Below are 15,073 nucleotides of genomic sequence, written 5' to 3'. Positions count from 1 at the left end.
TGGTGCCGTATTTCAGACAGAAGAGTTTAAGATGCTAGTAGCTAGCACAGCCAAAAGATTATTATTTTTTTTTAGGAATTATGTGTAGACTAATACTAATCCAAATGGAAGTTGATAGATCTGAACTAGCAGTGTATTTTGTTTCCTGTACCTTATATTTTAATAGCTAGTAAGTAAAACCTAGTTGGTGTTAGTCTACTGGTAATTTTAAGTGTAAAAGCAACCCTCTCTGTGGTCAAGACATCTGAAATGACATAAGAAAAGGAATGAAAATAAAAGGTGTAATGTGAAGACAGATGGGTTTCTACAGCCTTCAGCTCCCATGGTAACAAAGGATTTTGTACTAAATATTCACAGTGTAGGTTTCAGGACAGAATATGGAACATCATACAACATTTCAAAGAAAGTCTGAGATGTCTAAAATTCATTATCAGAAGAAACATGATAAGGGTTAATCGACAGACCATTTTTCTTTCTAATGTTCTTGATCTGATTTGAGACATTTCTAACAGAGAGATATTTTATCCTGTATAACCACATTTCCGTAGCAAAAGTTTTAGACCCACCCATGCCCAAGTGGGCATTCAGAGCCCTCCTCTCCTGCAGACCTGAGTCATTGTGGAGGTTTCCCCAGCAATATGTAACAAATTCTTTATGTCTTTGTTAGGTGTTTTGCAGATACTGCTTTTGCACTAGCTGTTTAGCATGAACTAGTCTATGTGATTCACTTTATGAAAATTATTTCCTATTAAAACCTTTCTACTGGAAAACTTAAGTCAATCATTATACCATTCATTTTATTCAAAGCTTGTGGTTTTGATTGCACGGTGTTTAATCAAATAGAGAATGTTATTTCATAAGTAACATCATTCGAAATCAGTTTGATGAGCACAGGAGCTGGAGGAGCCAGATAACAGCAATAAACAGGAAAGGGCATTGTGACAAGTAATGCAAGGAAGTAAAGGCTGTGATGGAAACTGAGACAGCAGTGTAAGCAACCCAAAAATTTAAAGATGGTGTGTTATCCTTCAGTAGATGTAAGGTAGTCATACAAAAGAATTATCACCTGACATGCCTTCAGTTTCCATGTGCTTTTAAAAATAGGGACAGAGCTGAAGAAGAATGGGTATGTGAAGGAAGAGCAGAGAAGAGACAAAGTTTCAGGGACAATTGAGCCCTTGCAGATACCTGCTGAAAAACAATGCCTGGAAAACAGATATGTGCTCAAGAACAAAAGATTTATGAGCAAGGCCAAGGGCTGTTGTGACTGGTGGAGTAAACAGAGCTGTTGACTGTCAGATTAGATAAGAGGAGTAATCCTAGTTATTTCTGCTTTGACACAATCACAATGATCACAGAAAGCCACCAACTTCAGCAACAGTCAAGAGGGTATTAATGTTTTCAATGCCAAAAATAAACATTCCAAAACACAACAGTCTTTGTGTTAATCAATTGTTCTACCATAACTGAGAAGGTGGATAGAGAGGGAAACATGCTGCATGAATAATCATGAACGGGCCCCTTAAGCATACTTGTATTTTATTTTATACATATTTTACAATCATATGTGTATACCCCAAATACATATAAAATACTTTATTTTTCTGGCAAAACTTCATTTACTGCCTTTAAATCTGTTTTCTGTTTGAAACAGGAGTAGGAGTTCTGTGTTCCTTATAAAAATTACCTAAGCTTCACAAAGTATCCTGTCAAAATACTTGGTAACCAGGCACTTCAGTCTCATAAGTATTTTGGAAGAATACCGTAATTCCCTTTTAAACAGTTTTCTGTTGAAGAAAACAAACACACCAATTTAAGCCTATTAACACAAAACAGATCTCTTTTGTCAAACCATGTAATTTCTTTCCCTTAACTATGCACTAAAAAATTCCTAGTTATATCTATCAAGAGATTAGTTTCCTTTTTTTTTTTTTTCTTTTTTCTTTTACTTCAAAAGCAGCTAACTACACAAAATTGAAGAGAATATAATAGAGGAAGTTGGAAAGTTGGAGGGTAGCATAGGTTTCAGATCAGAAGCAAAGGTGCTTCTCTGGAAGGTCTGCATGGAAAAAGTGAACTTGAAGAGGAAAAATAAATTTTGCACAATAGTATGGCCTCTGAAACCAATCTGAATCAACAGAATTCAACAGGAGCTTCAAAGGCGATTACAATGATGACCTGCTGTCCTGTGAAATAATAATATAGTCACAGAGATAGTTTTGTAGAAGCCATTTGTGGAATTCTTGAAAGAAACTAGGACTTTTCAGTTAAAATGTATTTATAGGTTACTGACTTACTGACTGATGACAAAGAAGTGAAGCCCACACCAAACCCATAAGCAGACAATTTGGTTTCCTTATGAAACAGGAACACAAATACCAGATAAGTAATAGAAAAGTCAGAGAAATTTCTGACTTTCTATAAAAATAATAATAAAAAAAGGAAGTAAATGTTGTTTCTGAATAAAATTGTCTTGCTCTGGTATTCAAGAAATAAGTTTCCCACAGGCACTGTTGAACCCCACTGGCCGAAAGCCTTAGAGGAGTTCTAAAGTAAAAGTGTTGGTAATATGTGCCCTTTTTACACACACACTCATGTTTTAACTTGCAATAAAACTGCAGATATGTAAATTACTTCAGAAGTTCACTTAATACCCCATTTTTTTGTCTATAACTATGAACTTGCTATGAATTTCTTCTGCTGAACCCTTTTTGCATAATACAGTAGGTTTGACTGTGGCCTTATTATCCTTTAGTGCCATCCCTTACCAACGTAAAACATCACCACAGACTTTGCCTGAACTTCCCCCTTCCCTCTTTGTACAAGCTTCTTACCATCTGCTATATATCCTTAGATGCTTTCTTTGTTTACATATGGATTTTGGTTCATTATCTGTCAAAAAACCACAGATTTATTTCTCCCAAACTGTCCCCTCGGCTATGAGGTGTTCTGTCAGTGTTTTTAGAGTAACACCCCTATTGCTATTTGAAACAATGCCTATAATATTCAACACTGGCAAATTTCCAGATGACCACTGCATTCCCAGAGGTGATCTGTGCAATTTTCAAGTGAAAGCAAGAGTCTCAGTTTCAGGACTATGCAGCATGGGAGCAAAATATCAAACTAAGGTGGTCTCAAGGGAACAGCTGCAATGCCAGCTTGATTTCTTCAAAAGCAGCAAGATGTTTCTGTTTCTGTTGCTGTTATGTTCAAAGCCCCATAGCTCTAAAAAAAGGTTTTCACAATTAGATATGGAAAGAGAGATGACATACAGGGTTTTTTACAAGTTAACATTAAAACTTTGTGCGTTACTACAATGCAGACTTTGGCTCCCGTGAGAAAATTTGCACACCGGAGAGAATTCCATTTATTTAGCCCAAGTTTCCTAATGATTTCCTCTATTCCCAGTTTTCCAAGTTCTTCTGCACCTGTCTCTGACTAATACTAATTAAGGTGCTCTCTTTAAACTCTCCTCTGCTCCACCAAGTGTTTTAAAGAGTGCCAAGCACACCACCCAAATTTTGTGTGCTGCTTCTGCCATCTCCTGTATATGTGTTTAATCTCTGACAGGTTTGCAAAAAGCAGGAGAGAAGGAATAATGTAAGAGGAGGAATAATGTAATATTTATCAGCAAAACCAGTTTGAGAACAGCAACAATACAACCTACTGATTCTTGCTCCAGGAATAAAAAACACAACCCAGAAACAAAACTCCTGCTCCTCATAAACTAATCATACAGATTAGATATTTAGATGAAGAATAAGCTTTTAATCTTATACCATGACATTTGTACATGGGAAATATTTAACAAGAAAGGCAAGAGGGGAAATGTTTGAAGAATGTCCTGATTTGGGAGATCACCATTTTATTTACTTGGTGCAGGGCATTATTGTAGAGAGAGTTCAGAAAATTAAATGAACTTTAACAAATTTGCTGGTTATACACTTCTTGAAATGAATGTTCACAGTTACTGTAGAGATCCTTCTAGAATTTAGTTGTGGTTGGGTTTATGAGACCTTTCTGGTTCTATTAAATGAGCTGAATACAGACTAAGGACTAACATAAAACCCACTGAAGTTACTGTAAGTCATTTATATACTGAAGCAAGAAATCTAACCTCTCTTTCCTGTACAGGTTTCAGGTCACCTACAAATGAGCTTTTTCTCACTCATTTATGATAGCTCTCCTGCACTTACCTAGCAGAAGGTTTCACTCTTGGATAAGGCAACCTTCCCTTCCATTTAATCAGCTTCTCTGTGTGCCCAGGGAAACTCATGTGTAGGTTCCTTCTGACAGGAGAGGGACAAGAAAAAATACATTTAAAGGAAAGGGAGGAGGAGGAGTTTGCAGGTGCATGGAAGACCAAGTGAACAAGTACAAAACTGCAGTCTCCTCTTTTGATGCTGCTTCCTGAGGACCAGGCACATGGATTGGAGTTAGACCACAGACTGTCCTGCTCTTCAGAGAAAAACAGGAAATAACACTAAGCATCTAAACAGTAATTCAAGAAAAATATGCCGATTTAAGTTACCACTATTCTTAGATAATAAAAAAAGACAGTCTCAAATGGTTCAGAAGGGCTATATGATTACTGATGTTGTACATGCTCAGGATACCAGAGGAAAATAGAATTTTCCTACACGAGACTCACAATCTGCAGGAAGTTCATCTTTTATAAAGCAGCTTTTTCAAAGAATCTATATACAGAACTGTGACTCACCACCACCCAAGTAGTTTAAGAGAAGTTAAAAGAAAAAAGCAAGTAAACAAGCCTAAGCCTAGTGTCTTGCTCAATCTCCCCCAACCCCTCTGCCTTTCTTCCACCCTTCCCAGGAAAGATTCAGAAGAGTTTATAATGATGAAGAAGTATAGCCCTATAAAACATTAAAGAGGCCAACAGAAATAGCTACTTTGAATGTCTCCAAAGCCCCTTTAAGGTCTTAATTGCTAGTCACGTTAAAAGCTCTCTGTACAGACTCTAATTGAAAATGAAGTGTAGGAGAAATGAAATCTAGCCTCATCTAAGTCAGTAGGAGTCTTATCATCTACACTGACAGCAGCAGAATTTCACACAGGATATTTACTGTCGCCATCCTCGTGAATAGCTCAGCACCTTTTTTAACACTCAGCTGGAAACTTTTTAGCAGCACAGTACAACCAGATTTTACAGCCTGATCCTTGCTATGTTGTGTAGTCACAGAGAATGTGAGCAAATGTATAGACAGATGTGACAATACTTACATGCTTGTAAGATTGCTTGGACTTTTACCAATGGGAAATGCTGTGACTCATATGACCATTATTACACAGTGCCTTGCATATAAGTGACTCCTAAATTCTTTGCAAATCTCAGTTCTATGAGAATTTTAAATTAAGTTTTGCACTGTCCATTTTTTGCAGTCATGATCCTTGCAGCTATGGAAGGGTCCCTTTCAAGTCTGAAACACAGTGGGGATAATTTTGCACTTCTTTTTCTGCTTGTTTATATCTACTTACTGTAATCCCTGTTCAAGCAATAATGAAATAAAATGAACAACCTAACTGAATTGTCAGTTTGAATGTTTCCAGCATTCAAAAAAGAAAAAAGCTACAAACAACTAAGATTCAAGAGAACAAAGAAATTGTGACAAAACTTTTTGATCAGAAAGCAGATGGTGTGAGGTATTAAAATTAGATACCTGTTAAATATAAAATATGTTATGTGAACAAAAATGCACTATTTGCCTTTCCTACACAGCTTTGCATGAACATGTTTAACATCTTCCCCCAAGTGAAGACTGAGAAGGAGCAGCTATGGTTTCAGGACCAGCGTTTAATGGAAGCACAGAAGTACTGGAGAACTTAAACATCACAAGCATATTATTCATTCATACTTTTGTACCATTTAAAATGCACAAAAGCTGTAACACAGACAGCATTTTCATGTTTTTGATTAAGATAATTCTTCTTATAGCTGTAACCGGTACTTTTTATTCACTAAACTGAAGTTCTGTCCATACTTACCTTTCAAGCCAGATGGTGATTTTTGCCTAGAGGGATTCCAGAAGGGCATTCTTGCAATAGGAATGTACTTTGTATCTGGTACAGAAAAACAAAGAGCAGCCAGGCATGAGGCTCTGTGTTGTTCTGTTCTGCAGACTGTTTTTTCACGTATCTCTCTCTCTCTCTCTTCCTGTTCTGTTCTCCATTTAATTTCTTCATGCACCTTTCCAGACCCCTACCAAACCTTTATTGAGTAGAAGATGACTTACACTATCTAGATTCCCAACAGCAGAGACATCCTTGCCCATCTGAGGTTAGTAACTAAAAGGCATCAGTTCATTTCAGAATGAGTCATGATTCAATATATTAATTCAATCTATTAAAATGGCCATGTATTTGACTAAAAGGCTTATCGTTTTGTTTCTCCTTCACATTTATGATAAATCTTTTCAGGTTTTACAGCATTATCTTCTTTAATAATATTTGTTAAAACATGTGTACATTTAAGTGACGTTTTCTTCAAAACAGAACCTAACTGTTTCTCACCATTGACCATACCAAGTGTTAGGAATTAGGTTCTTTGAAGCTCAGTTTCTTAATTACCTTGAAAGCAGATATTGCTGATCTACTTAAAGTTGTTCTATTTTTTTCTCATAATAGACCCCAACATTTTCAGAAAAAACAAATAACAGATGGGTTAATCTATTTTTATTTATTAAGTGATAAGTCTAAGAGACTTAAGAAAAAAAGGAGTCTGAACTGTATGTGTATGGAGGACACTAAGTTGTGTGTTATCATGCTTAGTACTGTTTGAACAAACATCTCTGTAGTGTTCACTCAGGCTGAATTCATTTACTCTATTGGGCTCAGTATTTGTCTGCAGTATAAGAAGAAATCCTGTATAAAATAAAACTTAAAGGAAAATGGTATTTTCACTTGAATTGAAGTTCTTCCTGTGCAGGCTTGAAATGCATGTATGGTATAGAATATATCACTTTGTTGTTGCAAGGTTTCTGTAGATGAGGAGAGAAGAAATAAACAACAGTTTCCCCCAAAGCAATTTACAAATAAATATAAAATGTCTTAATGGATATTATATTAATGTATCTTCATATAGGTGACCAATAGTCATATGTTACCCATTTATTTATTTATTACTGTAGGGTAGCAACTATTATAAAGTAGAATGAAGGCCTGGTTAAACTAATATTTAGCTAGTTGTTTATGTTACAGTAAGATCCAAAGCATGCTTCAGGGTGCAATGGTGGTACCCTAAAAGGGACAATCACTTAAGATGACCAAAATGTAGACAAGGACACTCTAGAGCTGTCATTGTCTTAGAGAGATCTGGGTTATGCAAATTGCTACAACAGAACACCAAGAGGAGACAATTCTGCAAGCAATTTGTGTTGTACAGTTACATAGGCTCAGCTTGTCACATTGTATTTCTATTCCATAATACAATATAAAATCAGATGCTCCTTGAAAACTTCTAATTAATTTGGGAATTTATACGAAGTAATTTATCTTTGATTCAATCCTTTTAATTTTATGGTACAAGAGAAATGTGAATAAAGACATCATCTTCCAGCAAGTCTCTACATGACTGGGCCAAAGCAGTGAAAGGAAGCAAGTTTAGATACTAGCCCACTCCCTTATTGGCAAACGTTGAAACAACTTATCCCTGATTGAGCTGTCTTGCTGCATTAAAATCAACACACAGGTAAGAAAAACAAAGAGTAGTTCAGTTAAATAACACAAAACCAGAGCAAACAAGGAATTTTATCATAGCGCTAGTCAGCAAAGCTAATAATATGCAAATGACAACCTTTTTAACTACACATGAGGGAGTTAGACCACTGAAATGTTGAAAGTTTATCTCATTTTTAAATCCCAGCATTGTTTTGGGAGTTCCACAATTCTGTATATATCACAGAAGTCTAAACATTCCCCTTCATACATACAATTCCTTTCAAACAGAAAAACTTCTTAGGAGGATCTCTAAGTTTCTCTATGCACTTGCTGGAGAAAACAATAAAAGGTAGCAATTTTCAATTCTGGCAGTGAACCTATTACCTGACAATTTGCTATAGTTACCCATAATTAGATTTATTGATAAAACCTATACTTTTTGGCGGATTTGATTTTTCTATATCTTTAGCACCCTTTAACATGGGTCATTAGACCAAATCCACAGCATTTTATTTATTCCACAAATATGATGAGTGCTAGAGCAGGAGAGACAGATAAATGCAAAATATGGAAACTCTGAATTCTTTCTAGTTTAATGCTCTATATAGGTTTTATCGATTTAATATACCTACAAGAGAAAAGGAATTTCAGGCTCACTGGCTACGGAATGAGAAGCTTTGCTAATACATAATTTAGGTCAAATCTTCAGAGCTTGTGATTATTTTTTTTTTCCCCAACAGTAGCTAGGACAAAATTTCATCAAGGTATTTATTTTGCAGCAGCACAAGCCAGTATTAATGCCTAACCTGATTTCAATACTGTCTCTCCAAAAGCTTAAAACAAGGTGGCTCAAAATATCTTGTGGCCACATCTCATAGAGTACAAATAGTCACCTGATCTCAGTTCACATACTCTCCTACCAACTGATTCACTTATCTGATCCATCGTATTGATAATAGAATGAAGTTAAACACAAGCAAAGTCTGTTAGTGTTTTCCTGGGCATTACCTGCCTTCCATCTGTACCAGGCAAAGCCAGAACTAATATTATAGCCATTTTATATATATACTATATATATATATATATATATAAAATATTGACAGGAGATACTATCTAAGAAATAGTAGCTACCTATATAAAGCCTCAGGCCAGGCAGGTGTCCTGGGTAGCTCAAAAGGTGAGTTTTCTATGCTGAACCGGAACTGTGAGCCTGAGCATAAATCCTGGCCTAATAATGGGAATTCTTTGTGTTGATGCTCTGTTTTTTCCATCGCAGTCTTCTTTCACAGTACAAAATATAGTGAACACTAGACACTTCTGAATCTCAGAAGTCTTTCACCAACTTCTCTTTGAACCCTGACATGAGTGCTTGAATGGTTATTTGTAGCTGCACAAGCTTTTAAAATGCCTCCCCTTAGAACCTGTTTTACGAGCAGTAATACCCGCAAATCTGTTCTCAGGATAGCAGTCAGTTGGTAGTATTTGATAATATTGAATTATTCACAGAGCCAGTTTCCTTGTTACATGCCTACCTGGTTGGTTTCTACAATACTGTCATGTTTGGGTTGCTGCTTGTAGCTGATATTAGATGTGATGCATAGTGATTAAAAGCTTTTAAGATGCATATTTTCTGAGATTTATTTAGTTCACCGTATTTAATATTATAACCCAATATTCTTGAATGATCTCATACTTTTTTTCTATCTCACTTTATGCATTCTCATAATGGAAATTAAGTAACTGAGTGGTAATACTAGTGTTTTTCTCAAAAATTATGTGAGATTTCCAAGGCAATTTGATTTTAAATAATTACACCCTGGAGTTTTCTTGTTCATCATTAGGATAATTTAGTTGGATTCTTCACAAGTCCTTAACTGTGTAGTATGGATCAGTGCTTCTTCAAAGATTTTGAAGGACTCAATAATTGTTTTTTTTATTATTATTTCCTTGCCCTTCTGTTGACACTTATTTGCTATTTGAGCAGATGAACAAGTTTAATGACCACTTAACAAGTTTAAAACATTAGGTCATTATTTTTAAGTACTCTTCTCCTTTTGTAACAGTGTACATCATTACATACAGCATAAGAGAGCCCATTTATTTAGGAGATAGAAGTCTAAGAAAGCAGAAAGAGCAATGGAGAGTGAGTAACAGTAATGAGAACAATTTAAGCCAAAGGGCAATGCTGGAACAGGAACAGATAAATATAAATTGCCCGTTAATTGAATATTAAAACATTTTTAGTCTCTTAGTTGCTGTCTGTTATAATCCCCACTGGACCCCTTTTGCAGATGGTTGTTAGTTTGTACCCATAAGAAAGCTGGGACATGACAGCACCAGCTTTCACACCCAGACTTTTTTTGACAGTTATTTCTTATCTGTCTTGGTATTTAACAACCTTAATAGTAAAACAAAGAGTTATTTACTTGAGGTAACTCTCTTAAAAGCAACATGTGCAAGGAAAATCTTAAAATAAGAAATGTAAGATACAAATTTAGTGCACAGGGTTAGCTACTTTGGTGCATCTCTCCTAGTTATCCTTCAATGTGCCCAGACATCTCCTGAATACATTCTACTTCCCCAGAAGTTCCACATTTTTGCTTATTCCTAACCTATTTTTCTTCAGGGTTACATTTTGGACACCACTAGAAGCTTTCTTGGCTGGAAGCAGATTAGACAGATGCTTAAATGTGGTTCCTCAAAACTGACTAGCAAGCAGATATGTGAATTCTATAAACATCATTGGATAGTTCTTCCTGGAATGGGGAAATTCAGATACTTAAGGATTTTCCATATGCTTCTAATTAACACTATCTGCCAGTTATCCCCACCCAATCTGAACTACTCATTTATCCCAAGGCATACTTGGCATGAGTAATACACTCATAATAAATTTTGCGGAGTTATTAAATCTATACCTGTTCAGTTATCTTATAATCTCTAGTTCCAACACAAGCTTTTTATGGAGTGACTTGTCCTATATCCCTGCCTGGTAATAAATAGCTAAAATAAAGCTATATAGTGCTGTGAGGCACATAAGAAATAAAACCAAACAGTGCTTTGCATATTTTCTTATCAGGAGACCTAAGCCTTCTGTTCAGCATTTGTTAAAGCCATCACCAGCATTAATGTGCTTGTTCATATAATAATTGTAGATTCACAATTAGTCCGAGTAATTCAATGCATTCTGTTGTTGAAGGAGTAGATCTCATCAGTATTCCAGCAGAACTAACAAAGTTGCTTCACACAGAGTTCAAGAGTGCAACTTTAAAGTCCAGATACAACTATTTTTACAGTTTAAGATTTCTGTAATATGAAACAAAGAAAAACATGTTCATTATTAAGGATCACAATTATGTTAAGGAATAAGCAGTAGTTCTGTGGAATGATGCAATTCTCATAGACTGGGTTTTAAAAAAAATTGAACCTATTGAGATTGGTGATATTGGAACACACATCTGAAGATTTTAAAGCAAGAGTTCTTGCTTACATCTGAACAAAGCCTAACGCAGCACACACTATTCATTACCCTCACATCTGCAATTCTTTGTAAATTGAACTAATACATTTTTTACCTAAAATTTAACTTTGGGTTTAGCTCACTTTTGTATATAAAAAATTAATTTTTTAGTTACTTCGGAAGCACTAAACTGGTACTTTAGCTGTAATTTTAAGATTCTTCTAAAGACAATAAAATAAAAGGAACACAGAAAATATGTTGAAGGGAAAGAAAAAAAAAAAAAAGAGCTTTTGCAGACCTGGATTATGGTTAATTCACAGTTCTAAAATGCTTGTCAAGCTAATCTGGGCTGCTGTAGTCAAGAATAGTGGTCCTTGCAAAAGAAAACATACGGACAAGAAAATCTGGTAAAATAAAACAGCGCTGGCAAAATGATTAAAAAAGAATTGTAGCAGTGTTATACTTTACACAGAACTGTAATTCTATGCAACCCATGCTTATATAAGTGAAATAAACTTACATCAATAGTATTTTAAGTTCCCACATAAACAAAGCTAACTAAATGCTTCTACGATATCACACAGCAAGTTCACAATGACTAAAATTGCATTCTTTGGAAAGCATAGCATTTGCCACAATAATGACTATTGTCCCATATGAGGGTCATGTAGGCGGGAATGGATGCAACAGAGCTGTTCTCCAAAATAAAAAAAGCAGTTTTGTTATAGATTTTCAGATTTTTTCTTGCTTCTGACAAATTTTAACGTCTTGCTTTCTTTATATTTGAAGGCAATGTGCTTTTGTTGTGGCTTCTGCTTCTGCTCCCTATGGACAATTTGACTTTTCAGATATGAATACCACAAAATTAATGGTCCAGTTAACTTACTTTTCTAGGAGGTTAGCTGTCAGTGCCACCTGTTTGTGTGGTACATGCTTATCTTTTCCCATGATGGTGATCAGCTTTAGGCTTTCTAGTGATTTACCATAAGTATTTTCTGCAAATACTTTCCACATTGTTACAGCGTGTATAGCAAGGTGTAGAAAACACTGGTGACTGACGCTTCTGCTGCCCATTCCCAAGGGCCTCAACTTCCTGACTGTAGACACCAGACACTCAGGAAAACCTTGCTAGCCTGTCCGATCACAGCTTTTTCTTGTAGAAGAGATTCAAATGAGGCTAGTGTCTTAACCACTTTCTTCACCCTACCTTTATTACCAACTACTATCCTTCCTTCCTTCCTCATTCACTCATATGCCTATTTAACCTTTTGGGCTTTCTGATTTCATTGCACTCATTTCCAACCACTGATTTTGAAGACTAAATCTTTTTCATTGAAATGGCAGCCTGAGTGATAGTTTGTGTTGTTTGCCTACCTTACTCTCCTGCTGTGTATGTACAGGTTTTGCATTTGTTTTGACCTGAAGAAATGTAGAGGCATGAAGCTGGGTTAATTAGCACTGATAACATACAGCTGTGGGCTGGCTTCAGGGGCGGTGGGTTGGCTGGTGTAGATAAGGTGCAGCTGTGGCTGGTTCTGGTAAGGGGTTGGGCAGCCAAGGAAGAGAGAGGAGGAAGAAGCAGAAAGAAGAGAAAGACTGTGTGCCATGGATGAGGTGAGATGAGGAGAAGGCAGCAGAGGGACTGTATGAAGAGCATGCTGGTATGGGATGGTAAAAGACCTTGCTGCAGCTGGCTAGTTTGGAGAGTGCTGTGACAACAAAACACATATATTTGTTAAGATACAGCTCTTGTGCCTTGTTTTTCTCTCCTCCTCAGTGAAAGATGTAGTCTGTTAGGTAGAACTGGCTTTTAGTGAACCAGCCCTTCCTATTCCCCAGACTTTCCCTTGAAGCATAATGATTTTCAGTCATTACTTTTAACATTTTGCCTTGTACTGATACAAATAAAAAAGTTACAGAGAAAGAGAAGTTTCCTTATATTCCTTACTGTAAAGGCTAATTAATGTAAGAATTAATGTTACTTCCAGAAGTTGTTGGGTTTGGGGGTTGGGCTTTTTTTCCTTTTTGCATCAAAAAGCATGAAGCTGAAGATACCTCAAAAGGTAGCATATGTAATAAGATTTTTTTTTTAAAAACTCCTCTTTGTTTGGTATTAAACACCCTTTTTGATTAATGTTCTATGAGGGAGTATGCTATATGTTACTAAAAAGGAATAGAATTTAAAAATGCCATTGTTCATTTACATACTATGGAAGAGTAAGCATGAATTTTTTTTTTAGTGTGATGAGTTGACTCAATCACTAAAATATAACTATGGACTATCAAGACCACTTGTATTCAATACACTGGAAGCTTATTCTCATGTTTTAAAGAAATAGCCAGTCTGTGTCTGCCCACTAGCAGATCAGATTGAAACAACCATGGGACATCAGCAAAAGATGAAGCATCCACAAACTTAAGCAGCCACTCAGGGAAGATACTCTGAACTGTAGTTTTGGTACTCAATTGAATGAGTACATTTACACTCCCTCTTATTCCTTTTGGCTCTGGACTTAATCGACCACAAAGTAATACCATAAAACACACATTAAGTAAATACCTCCAGTTTTATTATTAAAGAAGTTAATGATAGAAGTCAATGAAACAGAAACAATTGGATGGAGTCTCCTTCTCTGGAGGCATTCAAAACTCACCTGGATGCGATCCTGTGCAACCTGCTTTATCAGGGGGGTTGGACTAGGTGATCTCCAGAGGTCCTTCCAACCCTGACCTTTCTGTGATTCTCTGGCTAAGACTCAGGTATTTCACATTTGCTAATACAGCAAAAGCAGCACTGAGACCTGGCTCGCTGTCTGAGCCCTACAGCTGCGTTCATGAGAATCTCACCTGATTAAGCCATGTGGAAGTACAACCTAAGGCTGTAACATCTCTGCTTACAGTCTAGGGTGGTTTTTTTTTTGCATAATTCAGTTAATTTCACGATACCTAATGTCATAATGGTCACACATGACACAAACTGCATGAGCTTTATGGGAAGGGTGGAATGACAGCTGAGAGTCTGCCATCAAAATTGTTTTTACAAGTCAGGTTTCATTAACATCATTGGTATGAATCATTATATGACAGCTTGCAAACTGAATGCATACAAACAGCTAACTGCTTTCATTTGAATCAAGGCTGAGACAGGCTCTCAGCTCATACAAAACTGTTGGCAATTGCTTATGAGATGATTGCTATGACTATGAGAATCGATATAGATGTTGATTCTGTTATGATGCTTACTAAAATCCCATTTTATTTAGCATTGAGATGCTCCACCTAGAACATAAATCAGACGTCACATGCTTCAGAGGTAAAGATAGTAATGAGGCAGGTGTGACAGGACCATTTCTGTTGTGTCTCTTTGAATGCATACTGTGTTCCACCCCCTCACCCACTTCACTCCAAGGATTATTTATCAGCAGGTAAAAGCAGGAAAAAAATAATAAAACAAATCCTCATTTGCGAAGTCATCCTGTACCTGAGAAAATCTAGCTGCGTTCCTTTTGAATCATAACCTCCAGGAAATCTTTATTCCAGTAATTCACTATTACAATACAAATATTACAATACAATACAAATCTTGATACAACAAGAACTAGTGAGTCAGTAAAAGATCCTAGTGCTTAGTGCATTTCTCAGAAAGTTCATGTGTCTTGTAGTACAAATATCCACACTTTTCAGCTCACAACCATAGATGAGCATGAACACAATCATTGCCCTGCATACATTTTCGTAGAGATATAAGATTTAAAACTCTGCTGGCCTAGAAGAACAGAACAATAAAAAAATCTAAATACAGAAATGGAATAATTTCTCTCATCTTTATGAAGGCCTTTCTTTTAGTTAACAAAATCCATTTTAAAATGGTTAATTAATCAGCTATGGCTGTTCAGCTTTCAGCTGAAAGGACTTCTTAAACCCACCTCTGTGTCCCCT

The 15,073-nt window shown here is 36.2% G+C and overlaps 2 long non-coding RNA genes across 2 annotated transcripts in view; both read right to left on the bottom strand.

Moving 5' to 3' along the window:
• Positions 1-6,081, bottom strand: part of LOC114012362 (uncharacterized) — a 32,925-nt gene extending 26,844 nt beyond the window's left edge. The window contains exons 1-2 of the long non-coding RNA XR_003554752.2: positions 6,004-6,081; positions 4,197-4,289 (exon numbers count right to left, since the gene is read on the bottom strand). This is a non-coding gene — a long non-coding RNA (uncharacterized LOC114012362). The remainder of the gene's footprint in view (positions 1-4,196; positions 4,290-6,003) is intronic.
• Positions 6,082-9,286: 3,205 nt separating this feature from the next.
• On the bottom strand, positions 9,287-14,634 carry LOC114012364 (uncharacterized). Its single transcript, XR_003554754.2, has 2 exons — positions 12,021-14,634; positions 9,287-10,980 (listed from the first exon to the last, which is right to left on the bottom strand). It is a non-coding gene; the product is annotated as an uncharacterized LOC114012364 (long non-coding RNA).
• Between the last annotated feature and the right edge of the window lie 439 nt (positions 14,635-15,073).

The sequence above is a fragment of the Falco peregrinus genome, chromosome 7 (genome assembly GCF_023634155.1).
Source record: "Falco peregrinus isolate bFalPer1 chromosome 7, bFalPer1.pri, whole genome shotgun sequence".
Lineage (NCBI taxonomy): Eukaryota > Metazoa > Chordata > Aves > Falconiformes > Falconidae > Falco > Falco peregrinus.
The sequence above is the reverse complement of the archived record's forward strand: the minus strand, read 5'-3'. Positions and strand labels throughout refer to the sequence as shown.